This window comes from Sturnira hondurensis, unplaced genomic scaffold (assembly GCF_014824575.4).
Source record: "Sturnira hondurensis isolate 20B ecotype Veracruz unplaced genomic scaffold, ASM1482457v3 Scaffold0021555, whole genome shotgun sequence".
Lineage (NCBI taxonomy): Eukaryota > Metazoa > Chordata > Mammalia > Chiroptera > Phyllostomidae > Sturnira > Sturnira hondurensis.
This window is the reverse complement of record NW_028094186.1, coordinates 5,546,728-5,561,624: the sequence shown is the minus strand read 5'-3', so window position 1 is coordinate 5,561,624 and position 14,897 is coordinate 5,546,728.

The window sequence follows — 14,897 nt, the reverse complement described above, 5'->3', positions numbered from 1 at the left end:
GCCTCATGATGAATGGGGTCTATGTTTAAAACCTCCAATGTTAACTGTTTTCTAAATGAGGGTTGAGTTTTTGAATGCCCCGAACGCACTGGTGTTTTAGAAAAGTGTGTTGTGGATGCATGTCTGTATTCAATGACGTGACGCAGAACGGGGCTCAGGCGTCCACCTGGTTCACCACGTTTTTTTGAGCGGGGCCGTTTCCCAAGTCCACTTTTAACCAGGTATGTGGAGGAAAGGGGAGCTTCACTCCTAACGCCATTTCCCTCCCATTGCAGCGTTCTGGATACAGGAGAAGAGACCCAGCGCAGGCTTCTCCCTTTCCTTCTGGGTCACCCAGCAGGCGAGGTGGTGCCTTGCTGGTACTTTCTGCAGGAAGGAGCTGGGAACAGACCCCTCTCCCCGGGGCATCCCAGCTCAGAGACCCAGTATTCAGACCAGTGCTGACAGGCATTTGTGGACTAGGGGGGCTGTGAAGTTATGAAAGCAACACTACAAGCTGATGTGGGTTTGACATGGAAGGGTCCGTGGAGAACTTGCATTTACCTACCAGGACATGGAGGCCCAGAGAGGTTAGGAGACATTTCCAAAGCCACACAGCACACCGACAAACAGATGGCTGGTTCTGAACCCTGGGCTCCAACCACTTTCCCACTGTCTTCAACTCTAGCCTTCAGGGAGAGAAAATAGAATCTGGAATGGTTCAGGGACTCAGCCACACTGGGTGTTCTCAGAAGGATCCCCTGGATTCCACCTGAAAGCCAGCTCTATTTCTTCTCCGAACTAACTATCTCCTAGGATTCCAAAGTCTGTCCTCCGGTGGTTAGCCTGGCTGGGGCCCTGACCTTCATCTTCAGTGGAGGGGACCCCACTGGGTCATCTATGCCTGCTGTCTGGATCCACCCTCACAGCTGTGAACAGCTCTGGGGGGAATGATTGAAGTCACATGGTTGCTGAAACTTGGGAAGAGGGGTCTCCTTGACTCTTTCATTTGACTGTACCTGGCAAGAGAACCACTAGGAGGCTCATCTCTCCCCACATTGCCCAATGGCCACCCTTTCAGAGCAGATACTGAAATATACAGACCAGGTCGCAAATGCCTCCCTGGGTAGAGCTTTATATAAAAGTAGGCAGACAGGCCCTGGCTGGTGTAGTTCAGTGGACTGAGTGAGGGCTTGTGAACCAAAGAATCACGATTCAATTCCCAGTCAGGGAACATGCCTGGGTTGTAGGCCAGTTCCCAGCAGGGGATGCACAAGAGGCAACCATACATTGATATTTCTCTCCCTCTCTCCTTCCCTTCCCCTCTAACGATAAATAAATTAAAATTTTTTAAAAAGTAGGCAGACAGCACAGACATACAGACACTCAACAGACAGGAAGCCTTAGAGATACAGGCCGCTCACTGGTGTCTGAAACTCATCCTGCCCGATGGCCTCCTTAGCTTCTCTCGCCAGAGACTTGCCAGCAGTGAGGCTGAAGGGGGTCCCAGGCTGTCCCTGGGGCTTGCACAGGCCCCGTTCTCCTCCCACTTGGGCTGCAAGACNAAAGAATCACGATTCAATTCCCAGTCAGGGCACATGCCTGGGTTGCAGGCCAGTTCCCAGTAGGGGATGCACAAGAGGCAACCATACATTGATATTTCTCTCCCTCTCTCCTTCCCTTCCCTTCTAACGATAAATAAATTAAAATTTTTAAAAAAGTAGGCAGACAGCACAGACATACAGACACTCAACAGACAGGAAGCCTTAGAGATACGGGCCGCTCATTGGTGTCTGAAACTCATCCTGCCCGATGGCCTCCTTAGCTTCTCTCGTCAGAGACTTGCCAGCAGTGAGGCTGAAGGGGGTCCCAGGCTGTCCCTGGGGCTTGCACAGGCCCCGTTCTCCTCCCACTTGGGCTGCAAGACCTCAGCCAGCAGCAACAGCACAGAAAGAAAGAACCTGGCACGGTCTTTTACTGGCTCCCACACTCCCGGATGTCGCATCTCTGTAAAAAGGTCCCTTGTTTTATACATAGGCATCCCCTAGCACAGCAGTTTTCAACCCAGTCTGCTGCAGTGCACCGGGGGGCACAGTGGTTTTTAACACGTGCCACACCTGACCAAAAGGGGTCAGGGGCACGGACCCCACGTTGTCAAAGTAAAGAATGTCAACAGCCAACACAGCAATAGGTGTCTGTGTGAACGAATCAGAAGCATACCTAATTATTTGTTAGATCGGCCCAAACTAGAACCTGGTTTTTGGGTGTGCTGCAGAATTTTAGTCATGAGCTCATGCGTGCCACAAGGTGAAAAGGGTTGCCAACCATGGCCCTGGTCGTTCTGCTGCTCCGACCAAACCCTGGCGGAGGCAGCAGGCTCCCCGGTGCCCAGCAGCATGCTTGCCACCGAGCAGGTTCTCAACAAGCATTTGTTGAGTAAATGAGTGATCAAATGAACAAATGAAGTTCCTACCCTCAAAGAACTCGCTCACAGAGAAGTCTGGGAGTAGGAACTGAGGAGCTGAGCAGGCAAGACAGTAGTCGTGACGTTTTGACCTCTCTGGTGGGGCCATCTGGACAAGCTGGGCTCCCCCACTGGCCTCCCAGTTACTGATGTCTCCTTGGTCTGGTGTTATGATGGTGAGGGGCTGGGAGCTCTGTTAGATGGTCCTGCCAGGCAGTGTTCTCAGGAGGCCAGCAGAGATGTCCCGAAGGGGTGTGGACTTCCTATGTGACCTGTTCCTGGTAGTGAGGTCCTAGCCATGGCGTGTGTCCAGACGCTGCTGCAGGCACAAGGACAACCTGGTCACACTTGCAGACCTGCTTCAGGCACTTGTTCCTGGGACACGTACCAGCCTGGGAAGGAAACTGGAGCACTCGCCTCTGGTTTGCCAGAAAGACCCATTCCACTCACACACCGCCCAGGTAGCAAGAGCCTCACCCAGCAGCCTCAAAAATCCTGCCACTTCCCAGAAGTCTCCCTGGATGGTGACAGAATTCATTTTCCTGTGGAATTTAGAAAGCCCCCAACTATACAGTGAGTGAACCTCCGGCAGGGGTTTGCTATTATCACTCAAGAGCTTTCTACCCATCTTTTCTTTCATGCTCTCCAGTTGCATCACTCCCTCCCTTTAAAGCCTTCAGTGGTTCCCCATTGCCAAGTCCTTGGCAATGTTCTTCAATGCCAAGTTCTTCAGCCTGACATCCAGCATCTTCTCCTAGCGGCTGTACTGCCTTTCCAGTTTGATCTCCCAATTATTCCCTATGTCCCCAAACCCCACCCTGTGGATCTTGCCCTTTGATTTCAGCTCTGCCTCTGCTCACGTGGTGTCTCCCCCTCTGGAATGTTCACCCCTTATCTTTACCTGTGAATTGTATTTTTTCCTATCAATAATAACAATGATCGTAATAATTTAAAAAGTTAATACTGATTGCCTTTCATGTGCTAGAGATGTTCAAACAGGTTATCTCATTTAATTTTCCCTAAAACACAACGGATAGGGACAATGATCCCATTTAATGGGTGAGTAAGTTGAGCCTGGGAATATAGCCTTGGCCAAGCAACACAAGATAGGCAGAGTGGGGATTTGGACCTGGGACTGGGCAAATCCAGAGCCCGAGCTCCCCGGGGGCAGAGCCTGTGCTCTGAACACTCCCTACCTGCTTGTCTGGGCACCTGGCACAGAGGGAGCTCTCGGGAGATGCCCTCTGAGTCGGGCCCCACACGCCGCGGCCTCGTTTGCCTCCATCGGTGCTGCGGTAGATCCCAAATGCCCAGAGAGCAGGGGTCATGTCTCCTCTTCTTGGGCGCCACAGCTAGGAGTCAAAATCAGAAACTCAGTACAGAAAATGTGGTTTTAGGGGAGCCTGGCCATCGAGACCCCGCTAGCTCAGTGAAAACGGACGACCGTAGTCATGACCCTGAGGCCCTGCAGTGTTTTAGGTGCCCCTGAAGCCACGAGAAGCACAGACGAAATCCTCACTAGCTGAACAAATTTTGCACCCAAACCATCCAAACACCTCCGGGCACTCAGCTGGGTTCACGTTCTGTCACTCAGAATCGTGGGTAACTAGCACTGTGGACTGGGCACCGGGCTCTGGTCCCGCTTGGCACATGTCCTGAGTGACCTCGGGCAGGTCCCTGACCCTTCCTGACCTCAGCTTTCCCATTTGACAAGAACAAATTTGATAAATCATTTTAACTGCATCTCTGGTCCATTCGTGGATTACAAAATCAGTCGGGAGGGTTGTATCTGGTGTGTGCGGATGCATGTGTGTGCTTGTGTGCATGCGTGTGTGTGCACATGTTTACAAAGTGGTAAAGTACTGGTTCAGCAAGTTGTCATGAGTGTGTCTGTGCGGGTTGGCTGGGTCCGGTTCAAAACGATGTAAGAAAGCCTTGTTCACACGGCCTCTCAGGGCCTGCCTGGCACTGAAGTCGTGGGTCTCTCAGTGGCTTCTGTGTCTCAGCTTTCATTACACGAGTAAACCCCCAAAGACTGCCCTGGGTCAATGCCCCGGACTCCCTCAGCCTTCTTGTCGAACACCACTAGATTGGAACTGGGCTTCTGGCAGTGGCACTCCACGCCTGCGATGACGTCAGACCCTGGATGTTCGATCGCCACCCAGCACGGGACCTGGACATAAGCAAACACCTGTGTTTGGCTCCTCACTGGGAAACAGAGATCCAAGCCACTGGGTTGAATCACAGGGACCTAGTGTTTAAGGGCTTTGGACTCAGATAGGGGCGCATACTAGGACTCCGCGTATTTCCTTGCCACGGAGCTTCAGGGCCTGTGATTCCAATTCTCTCAGCTTCAGTTTTCTCAGCTGTCCAATGGGCTCTAGGTTGTTAAACATGTTTGATGATACGATGCACACAAATTACCCCCTGCAGTGCCTGGCATACAGTAAGCCATGGTAAATGGTATTTGCCATGGAAGAGAACCACCAAACCCAAGGCCAAGGGATTTGACTGCAAATGGTCAGCCCCAAACATAAGCCCTGAGGGCCAGGGTCAGTATCCAGGGCAGAAGGTGGGCCCCCCTTTGCCTAGTCTTCCCAAGCTGTCCCGTGAAGCACTTACCACACTGGGTGTGGCCATGAGGGACACCATGGTCCTATTTGGGGCACACTGGTGAGCTCTCGGCAGAGAGTAGCAGCAACTGTGGAGAGACTCACTCTGAGCCCAGGGCAAGCAGGTGCTGCAGCCTGGCCAGAGGCCATGCCTTTCTCGGCACCTCCAGCCTTTGTCTGCGCTGTGCCCTGAGCTGGGAAGTGCATCCAACCTCCCCACCAGCTCAGTCCCTCCCACCCACCAAGGCCTAGCGAGCTCAAATGCTACCTCCAGGTGGCACCTGTTCCAGGTGACATCTTCCCCAGCAGAGGTCATCCTTCCTCTTCTGGGCTCCCAGGGAACACCAATCATTTGTCCACTCACACACCCACCATTACTTCTTCAACACACTGATGGAGCCCCTATGGGTACCAGGCCTGGCTAGGCCCTGGGCACAGAAAGATTGAGCAATAACGATAGAACATAAGTTTCTCCCTCAGGAAGCTCAGTCAAGGGAAGGAGACAGATCCACAAGGACGAGCGATCCACAACATGGTGAGGATGGGATGTCTGATGAAGGAGTTTTGGGTTGAGCCGGAGGCTTCTGTCCAAGCAGGAAGGGCGTGGGCTGACGCTGCGGGGCTCCCCGCAGATTCTCCCAGGGTCTGTCGTGGACCACTGTGCTTCATCCCCATGACAGTGAGCAGAGTGTATGTGCTGCTCGTGAAGGACCCAACTGCACATCTCAGGCCTTGAAGGGGTCACCTGGCCCCATCTGACAATACAGGGGCAGCTCATGACTCTAGCTCAGAGACCACAGCTTCCCAGTGCTGTGCGCATTCTCCCCTGGGATGGGAAAGGTTAGGGATTTAGTCCCGGTACAGCCGGGAGAGCTCTGCATAGGCGGAAGCTGATACATGCTAAGGATGCCCTAGGGCCTGCCAGGTAGACAGGCTGCTTCAGAACTACCCGTTGTTAAACACAAATCCCCAGGCTGAATCAGAAGCTCTAGTCTGGGGACCGGAAATCTACATTTGTAAACAAGCTCCGTGGGCGACGCAGACAGCAGGGACGCTGGGAGGCTTTTGCGTCACCAAAGGTGAGCAGAGCTTGCGTGATATGCTCAAATCTATCCCCTGGTACAGCCCAGTGACATCCACAGAGACTGGGACAACCTCTGGTCCTGGTCCACATGTTACACATTTCTATATTGGGGATGGTGCCCTGGTGGAGGAGTGGAAGAGGTATGTCCTCTTAGCAAATACAGAATTATACCTTGCCACCCTCACCCATCTAGCATACGGGCCTTTTGTAACTTTCTTTTCTAATTAAAAATGTATTTCAAACAGTTTCCATATTTTATGATAGAACATTTTCTTAATATGTGTGACTCACCCATCTGCCTTTTAAACCGTGCGTAGCCCTTGTAACTGTGTTACTGACAAAATTTGTTTAACCAAAGTCAGTCAGTCTCCTCTAAGCGCTTTTTCAGACTGGGGCCATCCCTGGATCTTGTTCTTCGGAGCAAGAATCTTGCTAAGCGAGTTTACCACGGAGAATCCCCCACCCTGGGTATCTGAATTCCTCATCGCTCGCTGTCCCCAGGTGATGTCTGGTCACCCCCGTCTGCCTTCGGCAAAAATCCTGCTGAGTTGGTTTGGCCAGCACCCTCCTGCACCTGTGACATTTCTGCTTGGTGATTTTCCACCCTCTGACTCCCAGCCTGCTAAGTGGCTGTGAATCCCCACTCTCCTGCTATACTGGGAATCCAGCCCCTTTCCGTAACTGAGGTCTCTTTTCCCATGTTGCAAAAATCTGCTTTTCCTGCTTACGCTACTGTCCAGCTCTGGTTTCTTTAACTGTTACGGACTCAAGACCCAGATAGGATCCAGTTCATCCCTGGATCCCTGGACCTCTCACCCAGGACCCTAGGTGTGCGCCGTTGAAGGCTTTGTCTTCACTCCTGACTGACGGCTCAGGATCCACTGACGAGCCGAGATCCGAGCCTGCGCTGAAGTGTGGTGAGGTTCTGCGGGGTGTCCAACCTACAGCCCGTAGGCCACCTGCAGTCCAAAACAGCCGTGAATGTGGCCCAACACAAAATCATAAATTTACTTAGAAACATTATGAGATTTTTTTGTGATTATGGGTCTCAATGTATTTAATATGTGGCCTGAGACAACTCCTCTTCCTGTGTGGCGCAGAGGCGCCAAAAGGCTGGACGACCCTGCGGGAAGCTAGGTCAGAGCCCCAGACTTCCACGTTTGCGAGAGCCTGTCTCTGGAAGGAACGGCTGCCGGTCGGAGCCTGGCGTGCGTCTGCTCGCAGCATACAGGCACGCTAGGAAGACAGGAGCTCAGTGGACTGGAAACTCCCTTCTCAAACCCCTGATGACTCTATGCCCTGCCAGCTCTGTCTTCTTCCTTTCCTGGTGGCATGGCCTTACTAAGGATGGCGTGGAACTTCACTGGCCTGTTCAGGAAACTTGAGATGTCCCCAGACCGGCTCCTCTCAGAACTTTCCTTCTGGTCTCCCTGTCTTACCACTTTGGTCTTCCCTTCAGGCCCCTGAGTTCTTGATTTTACCCCCTGGGACCACGCACCTTCTCCATCCCTCCATCCACCTGTCAGACCTTTTCCCTGCCCACTCCATCCCCTTGGTCACTTGGATATTCAGATCCCGACGTGGGGCTCTCAAGGGGCGGGGGCACCCCCAAACCCTACTGAGGCTGCAAAGGAAGAAAGCTCGTTGGAAACAGACTGGCTATTTTGTCCATTTGGATGGGTTTGGAGGCATCCAAGCAGCTACTTGATGTCCTCTTGTCTCTCACCCAAAACGTAGTCCACAGCCTCCTTAAGATGACGCATGGGACAAATGCGAGCCTTAAAGGCCCCCTCTACAAACACTGTAAAAATCTTTGGCCCTCATGTTGAATAAGGAACCTCCACTTGTCTCACCTGCCAGAAACACAATTACAATAAAAAGTGTAAAAGCGAAGCCAAGGGGAGAGTTTAACACTGCATTTGCCTAACTCACGGCAGATGTCTTAGAGCGAAAGCCGTAAGCTTTCTATTTTGTGGGTGTTGGTGTGATTACGTACGTATGTTATGGATGTGTGATGTTTTTCTACTTCCAGATAGTACGACCAAGTTCATTTATAAAGCCCTTTAATGGAGTTCTATTCATATTGGCATGTAGATAAATAGGCGCTTATGTAGATTAAATTCCTGAGACTCCCAGAAATACAGAGGCTAACTCAAATGTTCCCAAATTCATGTGAGCTGAGTAAATCGTCGGTAAATACAATTAGTTACATATTTTTGGTGTAATAAAAACAGCCACGACTTCCGAATAATCCGCATTAAGTATGGAATGCGCATACATTCTCATTTTCTTTGGGTTTACTATTTCAATAAGCTAATATTATATCTACTATACAGTCAAGATTTTAAAATCATAAATTAAACCTAAAACCAAATATACAAGGAAAGATGCAATAAAAATAAATTGTTCAATATCCATTACTTCATGTTTATTGAACATAGCAATAAAACCAAAAAAAACCCCATGCATTTAACTGTTTTTAGGTTTTTCATGTTTTTTTTTTATTGTTGTTGTTTTCTGCTTTGCTGATGCTTTCTTAACACACACAGGTTGGAAAAAGAGTGAACAGGGAAATAACTTGAGATTAAATGTTGTGTAGTATTCTAACATTTCTGCTTTAGAAACTTTTCCAAGTCGTTTCAGTAACTTGAAACCTTAAACCTATGCTAAGTGAAATGAAGTCGCAGATATTTATTAGAAGTCTAGATCGTTCATAAGTAAGGTAAGCTACTGAAACCCTAATTAACAGACGTAACTTTGGGTTCACATATTTTTGGCTTCTTAATTTCATGTGGTATAGAGAAGCTAAGTATATTGAGTCTGTTAATAAATGTATTCTTTCTGAGACCTTGGACAGTTTCAGCAGGAGAAACATAGGTCTCTAGAAATCGTGAAGTGCTGTCAGAAGATGGGCTAGACTGCCCGGAACATGGGGGTACGACCGTTCACCACCCTCCACTTTCCGGTTTTCCCTGTAGGACAGACATGATTAGTTCTTAAACAGTATGATCAAAATATGAAAATAAAACTACTATAAATAACACATGAAAATGTAGCGAGGAAATTAGGATGTGTTTTTAATATGGAAAAGTATACAAGATATGAAGGCTGTGTTTTCACTAAGGAAAAAGAGAATAATTTTTCCCTAAAATGAGACGACAGGTCATTCCAGAAAGAGGAACAGAGAGGACAAAACCTAAATGGACATAAGAGGTTGTAAGTTTGCAGAACAAGAATTTAATGTGTGGTCAAGCTGACTGTGATTGAATTGACTTATTTATGTTTTTTTCAAGATTAACTTTGATATCAAAAATACACTGATGCAAAACTAGAATTTGGTTTTCTCTCTGTAAAAACAAGCACGTTTTCTCAGATTGTTTGCCTGCTATTAATAAGAGATTACAAAAAGTATTCAGCCTAGGGATCTAGATTTTGTGGTACCAGAATTACGTCCTGTACCTTAGGTTAACCTTTATCATGTCCTTGGTTGTTGAAGAAGAACCCAAACCAAGTTCTCATATTTAAAAGATCTAATGTTGTTTTTTAAAAATATTTTTGACAGTCTAGACTTCCCAAAAATCAAATCCTCAATGAAATCTTCTTGTGCTTGAACTGACCTTGAGATTGCTCAGAGGACCACCCCCCACCAAAAGAGAGATGTCGCAAATAATTTGGTTTATTTCATGAATAAAAGTTGCATGAAAAGCATTGTCGAATAAGAAGAGGTACTCAACCTGCCCTAGGTTACATTTCTATGTGTAAAATGTTATTTCAGAAATTGTGTAAATTCCCAGAAATGTGTCAACGTTTCTGCTGTCTGTGGCATGTCCTGATTTGATGGGATCAGTTGTATTTCCAGTTATTATTTTTAAATGTCGGGTGTCACAGAAATAGCCAGTTTTTCATTGTTGTTATTGAATGAACTTGCATCATATATTTCACCACAGCCACCTGAAGCTTTCTGTTGTTTCACTCCCATTCATCTCTGAAAACATTCACGGTCAGCTACAGGGCGGGTTACAGCACCATGGTGATGTGTTGCCTGAGGAGCTGAAGGCCCGCCCCCCTGCGCGGAGTGAGGCTTTTCCCCTTTCACCAGGGACTGATGGCTTCGTAAAACTGGCCCAAGATCCAGCAGGACAGGAAAGGACGACACGGGACAGTCTGAATTGACGAAGGGTGACTATGGTTTCTGTTTGCGGCGTGGCTGGTTCTTGAATACTCTACTTTCCAGGTCTCCTCCACATAGGGAACCCTTTCCCCTTGTCTCTTAAGGTAGCTGCGCTCCCAATAGTTTAGTAAACTCTACTTTTATAAACAGAAATAAAACCTTTATGTTGTCTCCTGTCCTGATGCCTTTGATATTCAGAAACTCTGAGTATTCTTATTCTCATGGTTATAACATGTGTTCTCCTTGCAACAGGAGGTCATTGGCGGCACTGGCTGCATTACCAAGGCTTTGGGTGGAATGTCGTATTCGGAATGGTGCGCATAGATTCAGGTATGACGAGACGGTTTTAAGGAACTTACGTTGACTTTTCTGGGGCTAGTGCTTACAAAGCCCTCTTGGAAAAACTGTCATGGTTTAGTTAGTACCTGGCTTCCAGGGTTTCCAGCTTTATGGGTGAGTAGGGAAGGTCACTTCCTGGAGGGCCCAGGAAACCGAGGACATCTCGGGGGCCTCAAGAAGAGAAGAATTCACTCAAAGCTGTACGTACTGAAGGCAAAGTCTGGTAATGAGTTCTTGGCTTAGCCTCTTCACTTTGGGAGGCTTTTAAAGTCTAGTCTGAGATTCCTATGAAAGGTTCCAGCAACACAAACTCTACAAGGCTTGTTCGCTCCGTTGCCACCCTTGCTGCCCTTCGGTGAGTCCATCACAGAGACCAGGCTCATTTTGTAAACAAGAATAACTCTACTTCCATTACATTTGATAGAAAGGAAGTAATTGTAGAGAGCAGTGTTGTGTTTCAATGGAAAACGATAGGGCATCCTTGTGCGTTCTCCAATATCTGACTACAAACAGCCAAACAACAGTTTCTAATCCCCCCCCCCCGCCCCCTGCCGACTTGGCATCACTGAGCACTAAAAACTACCCTTTCCAGACGTCCGGCAAGCAGAAGCTGGTTGACTTGATATATACTCTAGAGAAATCACGACCGAAGATCACGAATGGGCAACCTTCATGCCCGTCGTTACGTGGGCCCCTGAGACAGTTCACGGGAACCCCAGATGCTGTCACCGAAGTCATCTAAACTGCAAACCAGGAAATGCGTTTGATTGTCACTGCCTGTCTTCACTGGGCTTCCAACTACTCATCTCTCTTTCTCTTTCATCTTCACAGACATCTGCCCATTAAATGACTGACCGCTACACCATCTGGCAAGTGCCCTCCAGAACCAAGTCTCGACAGATGGCATAGCTGATCCTTAATGGACGACCAAGGAGAGATGGACTCCAGTTATCCAGAGGAAAGGATGTTTCTTCTTTCCTTGAACAGAGAAGGGTGGCCGACGCCTTTCCTTGATGGAGCTGTAGTCAGACTCCTCTAGACCTTTTTTTGATTGGGCCTCGTCCTCAAGAACAAGAATCCTGTCAAGTAGGTTTAGCCAGAACCCCCACCCTGGATATCTGATCACCCAGTTCTTCATTCCCCAGCATTTTCCAGGTGGTGGCCGATCACCGTGGCCTGCCTGCGGCAGGAATCCTGTTGAGTTGGTTTAGCCAGAGTCACCTCTGACCCCAGAGGCATCCTCTCAGTAATTTTCCATCTGCTGACCCCCCTGCCTGTTCCTTTGCTGTCGATCCCCACCAGCCTGTCCCTGCTGTATTCGGGATGGAGCCCAGTTCCATACGAGGTCCCTTGTCTTCTATTGTAATCATTCCCGGTTAGAATCTGTTTTTACAGCTTTAACTACTACCTGGCTCTAGTTTTCTTTCAACCTTATCCTTATCTGGAAGATTCCTGGTCATCGTGTCAATCCCTCTGCATGGACCATCCCAATACACTTCAGCCACCCCATTCCTATCCCAGCAAGGAGCTGGGGAGAAGGTGGAATAAATCGTATGGGAAGAAAAGTCACATCTCAAACTCACCAATCCATTCATTTCAAAATGATAGGTTCTGAGAATTGGCAAACAACTGATTTATCAAGCCCGAGAACCCCTTATTCAGAGAACCTAAAATTGTTTAGTTGCCACTTCTACAGCTCTGTGAGTCATCAATTCTAAACAGATGACTTCAAAAACCTGGAATGCTGTATAATTGCTGTTCTGAATCAAAGCGAGCCAGCTGCTGGACGCTGGGATTACGCAGGTTTCAAATAAACCTGTTGGTTATAAACCTTGAACCTGCTATTATCTTCTCTCAGGATCTCTCTATCTATGACAGCTGTGATATCACATTGAACAGCCAGCCAAAGTTTGAACACGTTTCAGCTCGCAGACTTCCTTCCTATGTAGAACACTCCAGATCTTTTCAACATGGTGTGCTTTTCAAAGTGTTTTTAGATCCCTGATCCAACATAGCCCCCAAACATTTCATGTTACAGAGTGGGAAAATGAGAGACAGAAAAGTGTCTTGCTTAAAGGTCACATGCAGGTTTGTGGTGCCGGGACCTGAACCAGGTTCTCAGACCCTAAAGTCTGGGGCCAGCTCCCCAGCCTGAGCTGGTTCCTCATTGGACTAGTAGCGTTGGAGTTTCTCGTGAGGACTGTGGCTGGGACCCCTTCATGACCCCCGCCGCTTGGCCGGGTGCCTGACGCCGTGGAGCAGTTCCCAGTGTAGACAGTGTCCAGAGTGTGCTCCAGCGTTGCTCGTTCCACAGATCCTCTTATTTTTTTTTAAAGATTTTATTTATTTACTTTGAGAGAGAGGGGAAGGAAGGGAGAAAGAAAGGGAGGGAAACATTGATGCGTGGTTGCCTCTCACTTGCCCCCCACTGGGGACCCAGCCTGCAACCCAGGCACGTGCCCTGACTGGGAATCGAACCGGCGACCCTTTGGTTCACAGGCCGGTGCTCAGTCCACTGGTGCTCAATCCACTGAACCACACTAGCCAGGGCCTGATCCTCTCATGGACCCACGAAGGCAGGACCATGAAGTCCCCATCCTGTGCGTGAAGAGACGGAGGCACAGAGGGGTCGAGGGGTTTGCCCCAGGAACCACAGCAGGGTGAAGGCGTCTGAACCCCAGAGCCCGCCCGAATCAGTGTGGCTGCCCCTGCTTCAGAGGGTGCCCAGGCAAGGTTTCAGTTCAGATCTTGGCTAGCCTGCCTGCTGTCCCAGTCAGTGGCATCCACAGGCCGTCCCTGGCCCTTCACGCCACAGTGATAACCACAGATGAGGTAGCTGAGGAAGGGTCCCTTCCCCGTGGCCTGCGCGATCATGCCAGAGAGCTGCAGCCAGCCAATGTGGGCATGGGGGCGGGCAAGTCCTGGGCGGGGGGGGGGGGGGGCAGGGAAGAAAGTGACACGGTGATGCCGGTGCCGTGGCAGCGACAGCAATCACTCAACAGCCACAACAGTCCCAACAGCAGCAGCCCCCCGTCCCACAGGTCGGTCTCTCCGTGCCAGGCTAAGTGCTCCCCAGAGGTCTGTCATTCACCCCTCCTGAGACCTTGTGAAGTCAGTGTCATAATCCCCGCTTTATAGGTAAAGGAGCCGGGCTCCGAGAGTTTTAATGACTCGTTCCTAAGACCCCCTCCCCAGGAGCTGGGACACCCCGGAGCTGGCAACCCTTGGGACGTGGAGCCCACAGTCTTGACCACTATGTCAGAGCATTTCCCTCACCAGCCCTGCATGTGACGCATTTTCCCCACCGAGTCCAGATGGCTGTGCTGTTCCTTCGTTTTCCATACAGCCCGCGGTTTTCACCTCGGGGGCGTCAGTATTAGCAGGGATCTGCGGGACGGTGTCGGTGAGGAAAAAATTTTCCTCCCCCTCTGAATGAGGGCCTGCGAAGGAAACGAACAAAGGACGCATGGACGAGACAAGAAGCACACTGTGTTCGTTAATATTTGTGTGCACCGGCGCGCACAGGAAAGAAGCGCAACTCGGTGCCCTGGTTGGACTCAGCGGCTTCTCGAACTCGTTAGCAAAGGAAAGGGGGTTTCGACTTTGCGGGACCATAAATTAGGGGGAAATGACTGGGAAATATGTGGGTGAACTAATGGACGATAAGGGCTATTTTTGTAGTCAGTGTATGCAAATTCACATTGGTGTTGATGCCCCTAAGAGATAAGAGCTGTTCTCTCCCTGGTACGAGGGCAGGGCCGGAGGGTGGGCACCACTCCAAAGGGAAATGTAGGCCCTGCTTTTGTAAGGGCAGATAAAGGGAGCCCAGAGAACTCTTCTCAGTTTCCTTCAGCTCAGAATAATTCTAATGCCACTGCGGCACGCTTTTGGGGGTGACACATCCTCGTCCCTTTTGAGGCCATGGAGCAAAGGAGAGACCAGCGGGCCTAGCGTGAGGCCTCTCGGCTCCTGGCGCCAGCTCCTCGGCTGCCCCGCCCGCTCACCTTGCCACTTTTGCGGATCCCACATTCTCATCCTCGTCTCCCTGGCACGGGGCTTTCCGGGGAGGAATTGAATGAACTGTTCGGACTCACAGGGAGCCCGTGGACAGTGTCGAGGCCAGGGTGGTGTCCGTGTGGAGCCCAGCTACCCTGAGCATCTCTCCGGAGCCTGCTGGTTCACCCAGGTGTTGACTGGGTACCTCTTCTGTCCCAAAAGAGTTTTATGTTTGTTGCATTTATTCTTATG